Genomic DNA, 12,797 nt, shown 5'->3' on the forward strand with positions numbered 1-12,797 from the left:
TGAATGGATAAAAAAAATGTGGCATCTATACACAATGGAGTATTATGCAGCACTAAGAAATGACAAAATCATAGAATTTGCAGGAAAATGGATGGCATTAGAGCAGATTATGCTAAGTGAAGCTAGCCAAGCCCTAAAAAACAAATGCCAAATGTCTTCTCTGATATAAAGAGAGCAACTAAGAACAGAACAGGAAGGAAGAGCATGAGGAAAAGAGTAATAATAAACAAAGACGAATGGGGGGAGAGAAAGGGAGAGAGAAGGGAAAGCATATGGAAATGGTAGGAGACCTTCAATGATACACAAAATTATAAGAGGTTATGAGGGGCAAGGGGCAGGGGGGGGAAAGGGGAGAGAATTGAACAACAACAGAGGAGGTAGAGAGGGAAGATGGGAGGGGAGGGGAGGGGAGGGGGGATAGTAGGGGATAGGAAAGGTAGCAGAATACAACAGTCACTAATATGCCATTATGTAATATTGTGAGTATGTAACAGTTGTGATTCTGCAATCTGTATCTGGGGGTAAAAATGGGAGTTCAAAATCCAATTGAGTCTAATGTATGAAAGATGATATATCATATCATGAGCTCTGTAATGTTTTGAACAATCAATAAAAAAAAACAAATAGTATGTATAATATAAACTACTTTAAAATGTTAAAGCATAATGAGGCGTCCAAATTAAATGGTAACAACAGAGTGGTGAAAAATGTCTAGCATACGATGTTGCCAGAGAAGTCATTTGTCATCATTTGAATATTTGCTTTTTCACACTCATCAAAGACAGCTATAGCAGACCAAGGAGAAAGGAAAAAGGAAGGGATAAAGTCAAGGGATGTGGGGCAATTAGAAGTCTCATTTGGCAACAGCTATTAAGGTTCCTGAAGGAAATGATCTCCTTTGGCAAAATTAATCACAGCTGAGCTTCATCCTCAATAGCGATAAGGAGGCCATATAATTAATAGTTCTAGCCAGGGCACTTTTAAAGTGAAAGGAGATCATATTTATCATTATTCTGGGACAACAGGTATTCTAGGACTGTCTCCATTAAATCAGAGTATGTGGTCACCCTGTCACCAGGTGGTTGAAATGGGGAGAAGGGAGATATTGGGAACTAAAAGAAACAGCAGCTACAAATTGCCCTCAAGGGATTGCAATCTGAAGAATGGCCGCAAATAAGTCTAAAACACAGGTCTAGGTATGATAAAACTCAAGTTTTAAGAAAGTTCCACAAGTACTGTGGTGATAAATCCAGTGGGAAAACAGGAGAAACTCACAGATTAAAGTGTCCCATAAAAAACAGAACCACTGGTCTGGGGATGTGGCTCAAGAGGTAGGGCGCTCGCCTGGCATGCGTGCGGCCCAGGTTCGATCCTCAGCACCACATACCAACAAAGATGTTGTGTCCGCCAAAAACTAAAAAAAATAAATAAATATTAAAAATTCTCTCTCTCTCTCTCTCTCTCTCTCTCTCTCTCTCTCTCTCTTTAAAAAAAAAACAGAACCACTTTGGAAAATGTTTCTTTCTCAGAGAGGGTGTGACAAGACTTTCATTTTCAGCTTTTGCTTTGTTATTAATGACAGTGCCTCTATTACAAATTTCACCTGTCAGAGAAAAAAAACACAACTCAAATTTGGACCTCCAGTTTTCCATCTATGAAGTTTGATAAGCAGCATGGAAATAATGAATATTAGAGGGTAAGTCTATTCTAGTTTCAGACTAAACAATGAACTAGTTTTACATTTTCAATAACAATAAAAAACTTGTCTCATGTAAATAATATATTCCTTGGAGATTTTTCATAAACACTGCAATATTTCCTCCTTTGATTTTATATCTTCCCTCCCTGTTTGGTACATGAAGTTTTGGATAAGAAGGTCAAACCCTATTCTTTTTTAAAAGGTCTACATCAGGACTTTCCATACTTTGATATGCATACAAATCACTTAGGGATCCTATCTTATATAGCATGTTGTAGGAGAGGCCTAAGTTCTGCATAAGTTCCCAGATGAGGCAGATGCTACCAACCCATGGAACCACATTTTTAAAAATCACAGGTTTATGTTGCTCTCTAATACTCCCAACTGCATAACCTATTCTTTAGTATCGTAATCTAAATCATAGGAAGTATACACTAACTGAAACAATTATGATTCCATAAATTAACCAAAGAGTTTTGTAACAGACAGATGAAATTTCAGCAGATATTAGGGAATTCAAGGATATGTTTGTGTAAAAAATTCACAAGGTGGTTCTAATGGTTCATCAGGTTTGGAAACCACCACCCTATTTGTTAAAACTAATATGATAACACCAGAATATTCACATAACTGGTTAAGAATTCAACTTGTCTCTGTTCACTACAAAATAAAAATGTTCAGTTTAGATATCATTGGTGCTCTTTATGAGTGTTGAATTCCCATAAAAGAATTAAATGAGATCCTTGGGCACTAGATATAAAGAAATAATATTATTTTCCCAGTAGAATATGAACAATGTACCTGGGTATATATTTCCTTTAAATGCACTTGAATCCACAGAAGGAGCTGTTGTAACATTCCCTGAAGTGGATGATGCAGTTTCCAATTCAATTATTTTCATTTTAATCCAAGGCTTTGTAAGAATCAAGACTGCCAAGTACAAAATGTATCAGCATGTGCCATTCTAAGCTGAGTGAGAAAATGAATTTGTAAGTATTTTTTTTCTACCCAATGCTTTTTAATCACCTTCTCAGTTTCTTTTGACAGCTCAATGTATTCCAGGGCTTCAGAAGGGCTTTGCAGGTTTAAATCAAATTCATATATTAAAATGACTAATAAGCCAAATTAACTTGTATTTAATTGGTTCACTGAGTATATCAATATTAATGTCATGTTATTTTGCATAATAACATCACCAATTTTTGAGTGCTTGTGACATACTAGGCTCTATACTAAAAATATTATGCTTATATTAATTATCAGATGTGGAGCTAAGAACATGGCTAATATTAGAACCATTTTAAAAGAAAAGGAGCTTGGAGAAGTTGAGCATCTTAAGGTCTGTCAAATATGACCTCTTATTTTAACCCATACTTACCTGTACATTGTACAGGTATAATATAAGTTCCACCATGGCATGCAAAACCTCTAAACTGATAAAACAGAGGCAAAGGCCATATTCACTTCATAAAATTAAAGAACTGTTATATCATTAATGATCCCTACTTTCAAGACACCATGAGGGTCGATTTTTGTGCTCCACACAAATGAGGTTACATATCCTCTAACTCAAGAAGCCTTTTGTTTTAGCTTCACTTCAATTTTCTGCGTAATATAGATCCCACTCTATAGCCACCATTTACATAGGCTTCCAAATAGAAATGTTGCTAGGAGGAAAAGTATCATGAGCTCCAGTTAACAAGGAAAAAGGGGGGGAGGCAAATCCTGACACCAGACCAGAACACTTTGGGGAGTCCAAAAAGAGATACACAAAAGGATTAGGAGAGTCTTAGCAGAGCTGGGATACAGGACCAATAATGGTAGATCCCCAGAAGAAGAAACCGCCACACCAAAAAGGAATTTCTGAAAGTAGGTCTGATGCCTGATGGGTCACAACACTGGCAAACAGGAGTTACAGTGAAGGGTCTCAAAGAATGAATCTCAGCTGGGAGAGAGACACCTTAGAAAGCCAAGTGGTACTGTTTAGAGGTAGCAACTACTGGAACAGGAAAAAAAGGAAGGAGTCAGACTTTAGAACAATCTACTGAAACAAGATAGATTCTGAAAATTAAAGGGAGCTTGACCACAAGAAAGCATATATTTTAAAAATCTGCTCTTTACATGCAACGGAAATAGCCTTAGGAAGAGAAAATGAAACAGAAATAAAGATAGAAATGAGATCAGGAGAGTAGAGGTAAGGGATCAAAGGGGAGGGAGGAAGATAGAGAAAGGGAAAGAACAGGAAATAAAATCAGCCAAAATATCTTATATGTAGGTATGAATATGTCACAATGAATCCCACTCTTAAATGTAATCACAATGTACCAATGAAATGGAGCACATAATGTTATATACAAATATGAATGTCATAATGAATACCACTACTATGAAAAATTATAATGCACTAATAAAACATAGAAAAGGAAAAAATAAGGATAATAAAAGAGTAAATGATGTCCATAAAGGTCAAACAAAGAAGATCCTTGCCTAGTTTCCTAGGGCTGCTCTAATGATGGGTTGCTGTAATGGCTAATTTGAGTTGTCAACTTGACTAGATTAAGAGATGCCAAAGATTAAGAGGTTCCTTTGTGTGTCAGTGAGGGTGTGTCTAGGAATGATTGGCATGTGGTAAAGCAAGCTGAAATAGAGACCCTCCCTAAGCCTGGGCAGCACTGCCCAATGGGTTGGAGGCTTGGATGGAATAAAAATTGGAAGAACAAGGAAGCAGCAGCAGATGCAAGCTCAATTCTTCTTGAGTGTGTTCTTGATTGCCGCTGCAATTGCTTGAGGACATCAGACTCTCACTCCTTCACTCTTCCAGAGTGAACTCTGCCAGTGATTCTCCAGGGAGTTTCCAGAAGCCTTTGGAGTCAGACTGGGGTAGCATTATTGATCCCTCTGTTTTGAGTCTTCAGCATCTTGGTTTGCCCAGCTGCTGGTTCCTCCAGCTCTGTAGCCTGCAGACAGCCATTGTGGACTATCCAGCTTCTAGTCTGTAAGCCAATCTAATAAATTCCCTTTTTATAATTGTCCCTCCTGTAGATTCTGTTCCTCTAGAGAACCATAACTAACACAGTTGCCAAATGAGAGTAATCTGAAGCAACAGAAATTTGTCGGCTCACAATTCTGAAGAACAGAATCCAAAATCAAGGAGTTAACAGGGTCCTGCTCCCTCTGGGAACTTTAGGGGAATTCTTCCTTGCCTTCTCCTAGCTTCTGGTTGTTTGCTGACAATCTTCGATGTTCCTTGGCTTGTAGCTGTGTGACTCCATCTCTGCCTTTGTTGTCTCATGGTGATCTTCCTGTGTATTTCTGTCTTTATATGGTCAACTTCTCATGAAGACACCTTCACGTCAGATTAAGGCCATCCTAATCCAGCATGACTTCATCATAATTCATTACATCTACAATGACCCTATTTCCAAATAAGGTCATCTTCTGAGATACTTGAGGCTTAGACCTCAACATATCTTTTTGGAAGGAGCAGATATCAACCATATTATCTATTATATAATAATACATATACATATATACACATATATATCTCCCCTTTATGTGTATATGTGCGTATACATATATATATATATATATATATATATATATATATATTCCCTGAAGAATAAAACTAAACACAACAAATATTAAAATCATAATTTTAAACTCAAAAAACTTTCAAGAAATAACAATTTAAGAAAGAAAAAGACATGTGTATATGTTACAAGCAAATACCACCTGTGGAGTAAAAGAACAAGAAAGTTAACTTTGGGGCTGGGGATGTGGCTCAAGTGGTAGCACGCTCGCCTGGCATGCGTGCGGCCCGGGTTCGATCCTCAGCACCACATACAAACAAAGATGTTGTGTCCGCCGAGAACTAAAAAATAATAAATATTAAAAAAAAATTCTCTATCTCTCTCTCTCCCTCCCTCCCTCCTCTCTCACTCTCTCTTTAAAAAAAATTTAAAAAAAAAAAAAAAAAGAAAGTTAACTTTGAAGCATATAATATTAACATTATTTAAATATAAAGAAAAATGTTTTAGATCACTAAGCAAAAAAATAAAATAAAACAAAACAAAACAAGAAAAACCCAAGTCACTTAGTTACTAATAAGAAAATTAGATTGCCATGATTTTCTGTACAAAAACATTAAACTCCAAAAGACAGCAAAGTGACATCTACAAGGCTCTCGCTGTAGAGAGTGTGCCACCTAACCTTCAACATCAAAATGATTTGTAAAATGCAGAACTAGGAAAATATTGTACCCATGAGACCTTCTTAAAGAATTTACTAGAGAAAATATTTACCCAACCAACAAACTATTGGGGAAACTTCAGAGATAAAGATCAATAATGAACAGTGAATTTACTTAACTATAGATCTAAGGTAAAACACTTAGTTGGGATTGGTGATTTTTTTTTTAAAGAGAGAGTGAGAGAGGAGAGAGAGAATTTTTTAATATTTATTTTCTAGTTCTCGGTGGACACAACATCTTTGTTGGTATGTGGTACCGAGGATCAAACCCAGGCCGCATGCATGCGAGGCGAGCGCGCTACCGCTTGAGCCACATCCCCAGCCCAGGGATTGGTGATTTTAAATGTGTCCATGAATTATTTAATAAGCCTTTTTTCAAGAGGCTTCCCTTTGGAATCACCACACTTAGTGACTTCTCCAAAATAGGAAAGACAAAAAGCAGAAGTGATAGTGTAAGACGTTAAAGACAGTCATTTTTTTAAAGCATGATGCCCTAATCACTCACTAGCTTAGTCAATTTGGGGTGCTATAACAAAGTACCGTAATAGAAGTCTAGTCTTTGAGGAGACTTCTGACAGGCCTTAAGGGGAAATGAGGAATAAGTTATTAAAAACTGGAGGAAGGGGAATCTTTGTTACGTAGTGGTAGAAAGTTTAGCATCACTACAACCTATAGTCAGAAGTGCAGAAATGTACCAACAGAAATTCAGCTAAAGAACTAGCAAAGAGGGATTTTTAAAACTGCCATGGGTTTCTTCCTGCTGCTTATAATACATAGAAATAACTTATTCATTAATATTATTTTTAAATCAGCCAACACTTGCTATTTTGAAGATTCCAAGCCTCCCCAGATCACAAATGATGCAAAAATTAAGAAATGGCGCCAAGCAAAGATGAACACTGCATGGAAAACTTGTTCTACAGATAAAGCAGGGAGTTTGATCTCAATATTTATTAAATTATTTCTTAAAATCTTACAGAGATCTCAGATGGTGCCTACTACTACTAGTTTAGTCAAACAAATGGCCCTAGAAAGAGCTTAAGACCTGCTTCACTGGGGAATATCTCCCAATAATAAAATTTCTAAGAAGCTTAAAAGCTACTATTCTTGGATTGGCAGAAATTTAAGAGAAGAAGGAGGCCTTTCCTGAGACTATTTGTAGGCAGGTTCTTTATCTAATGGAACAAACCCTCATTATAGTCACAGGAAAACTATAAAATTTTAATAAAATTACATATGATGAAACACTTCCATCTTAGACTGTTTTAGTCAGCTTTTCTCACTGCTCCGACTAAAAGATCTGATCAGAACAATTGTAGAGGAGGAAAATTTTATTTGAGAGCTCACAGTTTCAGAGATCTTAGTCTCCACTCCTCAGGGCTTGAGGTGAGGCTGAACGTCATGGCAGAAGAGTGTGGCAGAGGGAAGCGGCTCACCAGCAAAAGAGTCTCCACTCTCAACATACAAAATACCCCATAGTCATGCCCCGATTCCCACCTCTTCCAGCCACACCCTACCACTTCAGTTACCACTCAGTTCATCTCTATCAGGGGATTGAATCACTGATTGGGTTAAGACTCTTACAATCCAATCATTTCTCCTCTGAACCTTCTTGCACTGTCTCACATGTGAGCTTTTGGGGGATACCACATCTAAACTATAACATAGACTAAAAGGGACAGAGTAATATAAAAGAAACTTTTGAGTCCCCCAAATTCTGGCATGAAACTGGTTGAGCAGCTATGAAACTTCAAACATATTCTTGAAATAAAGAAGATAACTCAGGGAACATAAGAGTCATAGAGAATAATCTCCAAGCATGACTAGAATTGATCAAGGAATTTTCCATGTTTGCCCAGCTGAACTTTCACAATTACTACAGATGAGGAGCTTGTTGGCTCTTTAATCCCTTCTCTCCTTTTAATAGGAATTGCTTTGAGATTATCTTATGCCTGTCCTGCTATTGTATAATTAGCATAGTATATGAAAGCTAAAGAGTATATATGGCTTTTAAGCTCATAAAGAAATTAAAGGCATAAAAATTGGAAAAGAAGAACTTAAATTATCACTATTTGCAGATGACATGATTCTATACCTAGAAGACCCAAAAGGGTCTACAAAGAAACTACTAGAACTAATAAATGAATTCAGCAAAGTGGCAGGATATAAAATCAACACACATAAATCAAAGGCATTTCTGTATATCAGTGACAAAACTTCTGAAACGGAAATGAGGAAAAACACTCCATTCACAATATCCTCAAAAAAAATAAAATACTTGGGAATCAACCTAACAAAAGAGGTGAAAGACCTATACAATGAAAACTACAGAACCCTAAAGAGAGAAATAGAAGAGGATCTTAGAAGATGGAAAAATACACCCTGTTCATGGATAGGCAGAACTAACATCATCAAAATGGCGATATTACCAAAAGTTCTCTATAGGTTTAATGCAATGCCAATCAAAATCCCAATGGCATTTCTTGTAGAAATAGATAAAGCAATCATGAAATTCATATGGAAAAATAAAAGACCCAGAATAGCAAAAGCAATTCTAAGCAGGAAGTGTGAATCAGGCGGTATAGCGATACCAGATTTCAAACTATATTACAGAGCAATAGTGACAAAAACAGCATGGTACTGGTACCAAAACAGGCGGGTGGACCAATGGTATAGAATAGAGGACACAGAGACTAATCCACAAAGTTACAACTATCTTATATTTGATAAAGGGGCTAAAAGCATGCAATGGAGGAAGGATAGCATCTTCAACAAATGGTGTTGGGAAAACTGGAAATCCATATACAACAAAATGAAACTGAATCCCTTTCTCTTGCCATGCACAAAAGTTAAGTCAAAATGGATCAGGAGCTTGATATCAAATCAGAAACTCTGCGTCTGATAGAAGAAAAAGTTGGCTCCGATCTACATATTGTGGGGTCGGGCTCCAAATTCCTTAATAGGACACCCATAGCACAAGAGTTAATAACAAGAATCAACAAATGGGACTTAATTAAACTTAAAAGTTTTTTCTCAGCAAGAGAAACAATAAGAGAGGTAAATAGGGAGCCTACATCCTGGGAACAAATCTTTACTCCTCACACTTCAGATAGAGCCCTAATATCCAGAGTATACAAAGAACTCAAAAAATTAGACAATAAGATAACAAATAACCCAATCAACAAATGGGCCAAGGACCTGAACAGACACTTCTCAGAGGAGGACATACAATCAATCAACAAGTACATGAAAAAATGCTCACCATCTCTAGCAGTCAGAGAAATGCAAATCAAAACCACCCTAAGATACCATCTCACTCCAGTAAGATTGGCAGCCACTATGAAGTCAAACAACAACAAGTGCTGGCGAGGATGTGGAGAAAAGGGTACACTTGTACATTGCTGGTGGGACTGCAAATTGGTGCGGCCAATTTGGAAAGCAGTTTGGAGATTCCTGGGAAAGCTGGGAATGGAACCACCATTTGACCCTGCTATTGCCCTTCTCGGACTATTCCCTGAAGACCTTAAAAGAGCATGCTACAGGGATACTGCCACACCGATGTTCATAGCAGCACAATTCACAATAGCTAGACTGTGGAACCAACCTAGATGCCCTTCAATAGATGAATGGATAAAAAAAATGTGGCATCTATACACAATGGAGTACTATGCAGCAATAAAAAATGACAAAATCATAGAATTTGCAGGGAAATGGATGGCACTAGAGCAGATTATGCTTAGTGAAGCTAGCCAATCCCTAAAAAACAAATACCAAATGTCTTCTTTGATATAATGAGAGCAACTGTGAACAGAGCAGGGAGGAAGAGTAGGAAGAAAAGATTAACATTAAACAGAGACATGAGATGGGAGGGAAAGGGAGAGAAAAGGGAAATTGCATGGAAATGAAGGGAGACCCTCATTGCTATACAAAATTACATATAAGAGGTTGTGAGGGGAATGGGAAAATAAACAAGGAGAGAAATGAATTACAGTAGATGGGGTAGAGAGAGAAGATGGGAGGGGAGGGGAGCGGGGATAGTAGGGGATAGGAAAGGTAGCAGAATACAACAATTACTAATAGGGCATTATGTAAAATTGTGGATGTGTAACCGACGTGATTCTGCAATCTGCATTTGGGGTAAAATTGGGGGTTCATAACCCACTTGAATCTAATGTATGAAATATGATATGTCAAGAGCTTTGTAATGTTGTGAACAACCAATAAAAAAAAGATCGCGCTAAAAAAAAAAAAAAAAAAAGATCTTAGATCTGAACCTTCCAGCTCCAACTTAGCTGTCAGATGACTGCTCCTCTAGCCAGTAGCTTAATTGTGACCTCACGGGAGACCCCAAGCTTGAACCACCTAGCTAAGCCACTCATGTGTTCCTGATCCTCAGACACCGTGTGAGGCAACAAATATTTGTTGTTTTACACTATTGTTTTTAGTGTAATTTGTTTCCAGCAAAAAATAAATAACAAGCAGAGATAAATAAATGTTATGCAATCTGTTAATAAAGAAATAACAATAACCCAAAAATAACCTAGAGTGGGAAAATGGGGTGGAAAAAAGGAAAATAGCAGTTCATTTATTATCTCAAGGATGGGAATTAAAATAATGTAATAAGCTGACAAGATGAGTAATAAAATTTGAATCATAGCTATAAGTAAAAGATATACACTTAGAAAGCAAATACTATTGATTTAAACTGAATAAGAGAAGAAAGGAAAGCTGGGACAAGTTTCTAACCAAATAAAACAAATAATTAGTAGAATTAAAAGTTAATTCATTTGATTCAAATGAGAATAGCAAGAAAACAGAGAAGGACCAAATTTCTCACCAAAACGGTCAAAAGTATTTTATGAAGTTCAGTGTCTTTGGTTTAGATATAGCCCATGAGTGCCACAAAAGTAGATTATTGGTTTTTTTCCTCATATGATCCATTTACTATAAGTATTGATCTGATTATACATGTCTCATTTAAAATATGCATTGCAATTATTTATGTCCTTTTCTGCATGAGAAATATCATAATGTAAAGAGTGTATTAAATTTATCAGGGTACTTATTACACAGCCTCTTTCACAGATGAAAGAAAGGCTATAGTCCTCTAGACAGTAGGAATAAAATAACCCAGAATGAAATAATGCATATGGTATATTAAAATAGAATTTGTGAAAATGAAGCCTGCCAGATATTAGAAGAAATGATCTCATTATAAAATCCTCAGGTTCTCATTTCTCGGAAAAGCCGTAATTACCACCTTATTTTTTTAGTGACCAATTACTGTATTCATAGTATTTTCTGAAATAAATGCTTTGCTATTTTTATGAATTGCCTATCTTTATTTCCAACCTTAATAATAGAAATCCACAACACAGACATTTCCATGAATAAGAAGTCTGAAATAAATGACACCATTCTATCAACACACAAGTACAAAGCCTTTAAATTTTAGATGAAGTATTGAGTAGAAAAGCCCTTGATTAGCATAAATCAATTACTGAGATGATAACCTTCATATCTCTCTAACTTTTCAAATTAGGTCATTAGAGTCTCCAAATTGACAAGCAAAACCATGTCTATGTCACACAAAGTAAATTGGCCAGCTTTTTAATGAGCAAGTTTCCTGCCTTAGAAGAAAAGAATAGCTTATTTGCAGTCCTAAAATACAAGGGCTTAAAAACTATTACTCTAATGATGGTGGAATGTGATGATCATTACTATCCAAAGTACATGTATGAAGACATGAATTGGTGTGAATATACTATGTATAGAATCAGAGATATGAAAAATTATACTATATATATATATATATAATAAGAATTGTAATGCATTCTGTTGTCATATATAAATTTTAAAAATTACATTAAAAAATCTTACTCAAAAAGGTCAACTTTTTCCTATGTAAACTAATGCTCTTTCTGTTTTTGCTAACTAGACATTCAAGTGTAAGCCCTGCTGTCAGTGTGACTGCCCCTGTGTGGTGATGGCAGGACGGTGAAATCAGGGAATTGAGATGGAGAATGTGGCAGTACCCCACGGCACAGCCTCCCCTAGTGCGTGCCCTGAGAAACACCACCAGAAATAGCATTCTGTCTGCTGCCACTGTGCACGCCTGTAATCCCAGTGGCTGAAGCAGGAGGATCTTCAGTTCAAAGTCAACCTAAGCAAAAGTGAGGCACTAAGCAACTCAGTGAGTCTCTGTCTCCAAATAAAATACAAAATAGGGCTGGGGATGTGGCTCAGTGGCCAAGTGCCCTGAGTTCAACCCATGGTACCAAAAAAAGAGAAACAAACAAACAAACAAATAGCATTCTGTCTTCTGAAGCAAATTCATCTCTCAAGTTCTTTGGAGAATACAAACCGTAAGTGTTTATCATCCTCTGTAGAACACGCTTTATATTTAAATAGCACTTGAAAGAGGATGGACACTTACTTCTGAAAAGTTAACACACATCTACCTGATAATCAATATGAATGAATTCACTTCTTCTAATGCATTGGCTGTGAGAAAATTGCCTCTTATTCAAGGCTGATATAATCTTTCAGCCTTCATAGCGAGCAAACTAATGAAGACCTGGCAAACCAGCTTGAAAAGAAAGTCAACCAAGCATTGAAGGGAAAATGACCTCTCCAACCTGAGAGTGCCTCTAATACCTATATCAGGATCCATCCTTGCTGAAAATATCTTATCCACTAATTTTTAATTTTTAGCTCCTGATATCATTCATTCTCTTAACTCTTTATCTTTATTCAGTGAAAAAAAGAGAACATTTTTAAATAATCTGAAACAGAAATTGATATTCAAATCTTCCTTTAAATCATAGCTCTAGGGTTTTTTTTAAATATT

The sequence above is a fragment of the Spermophilus citellus genome, assembly GCF_964194105.1.
Source record: "Spermophilus citellus genome assembly, chromosome: 14".
Lineage (NCBI taxonomy): Eukaryota > Metazoa > Chordata > Mammalia > Rodentia > Sciuridae > Spermophilus > Spermophilus citellus.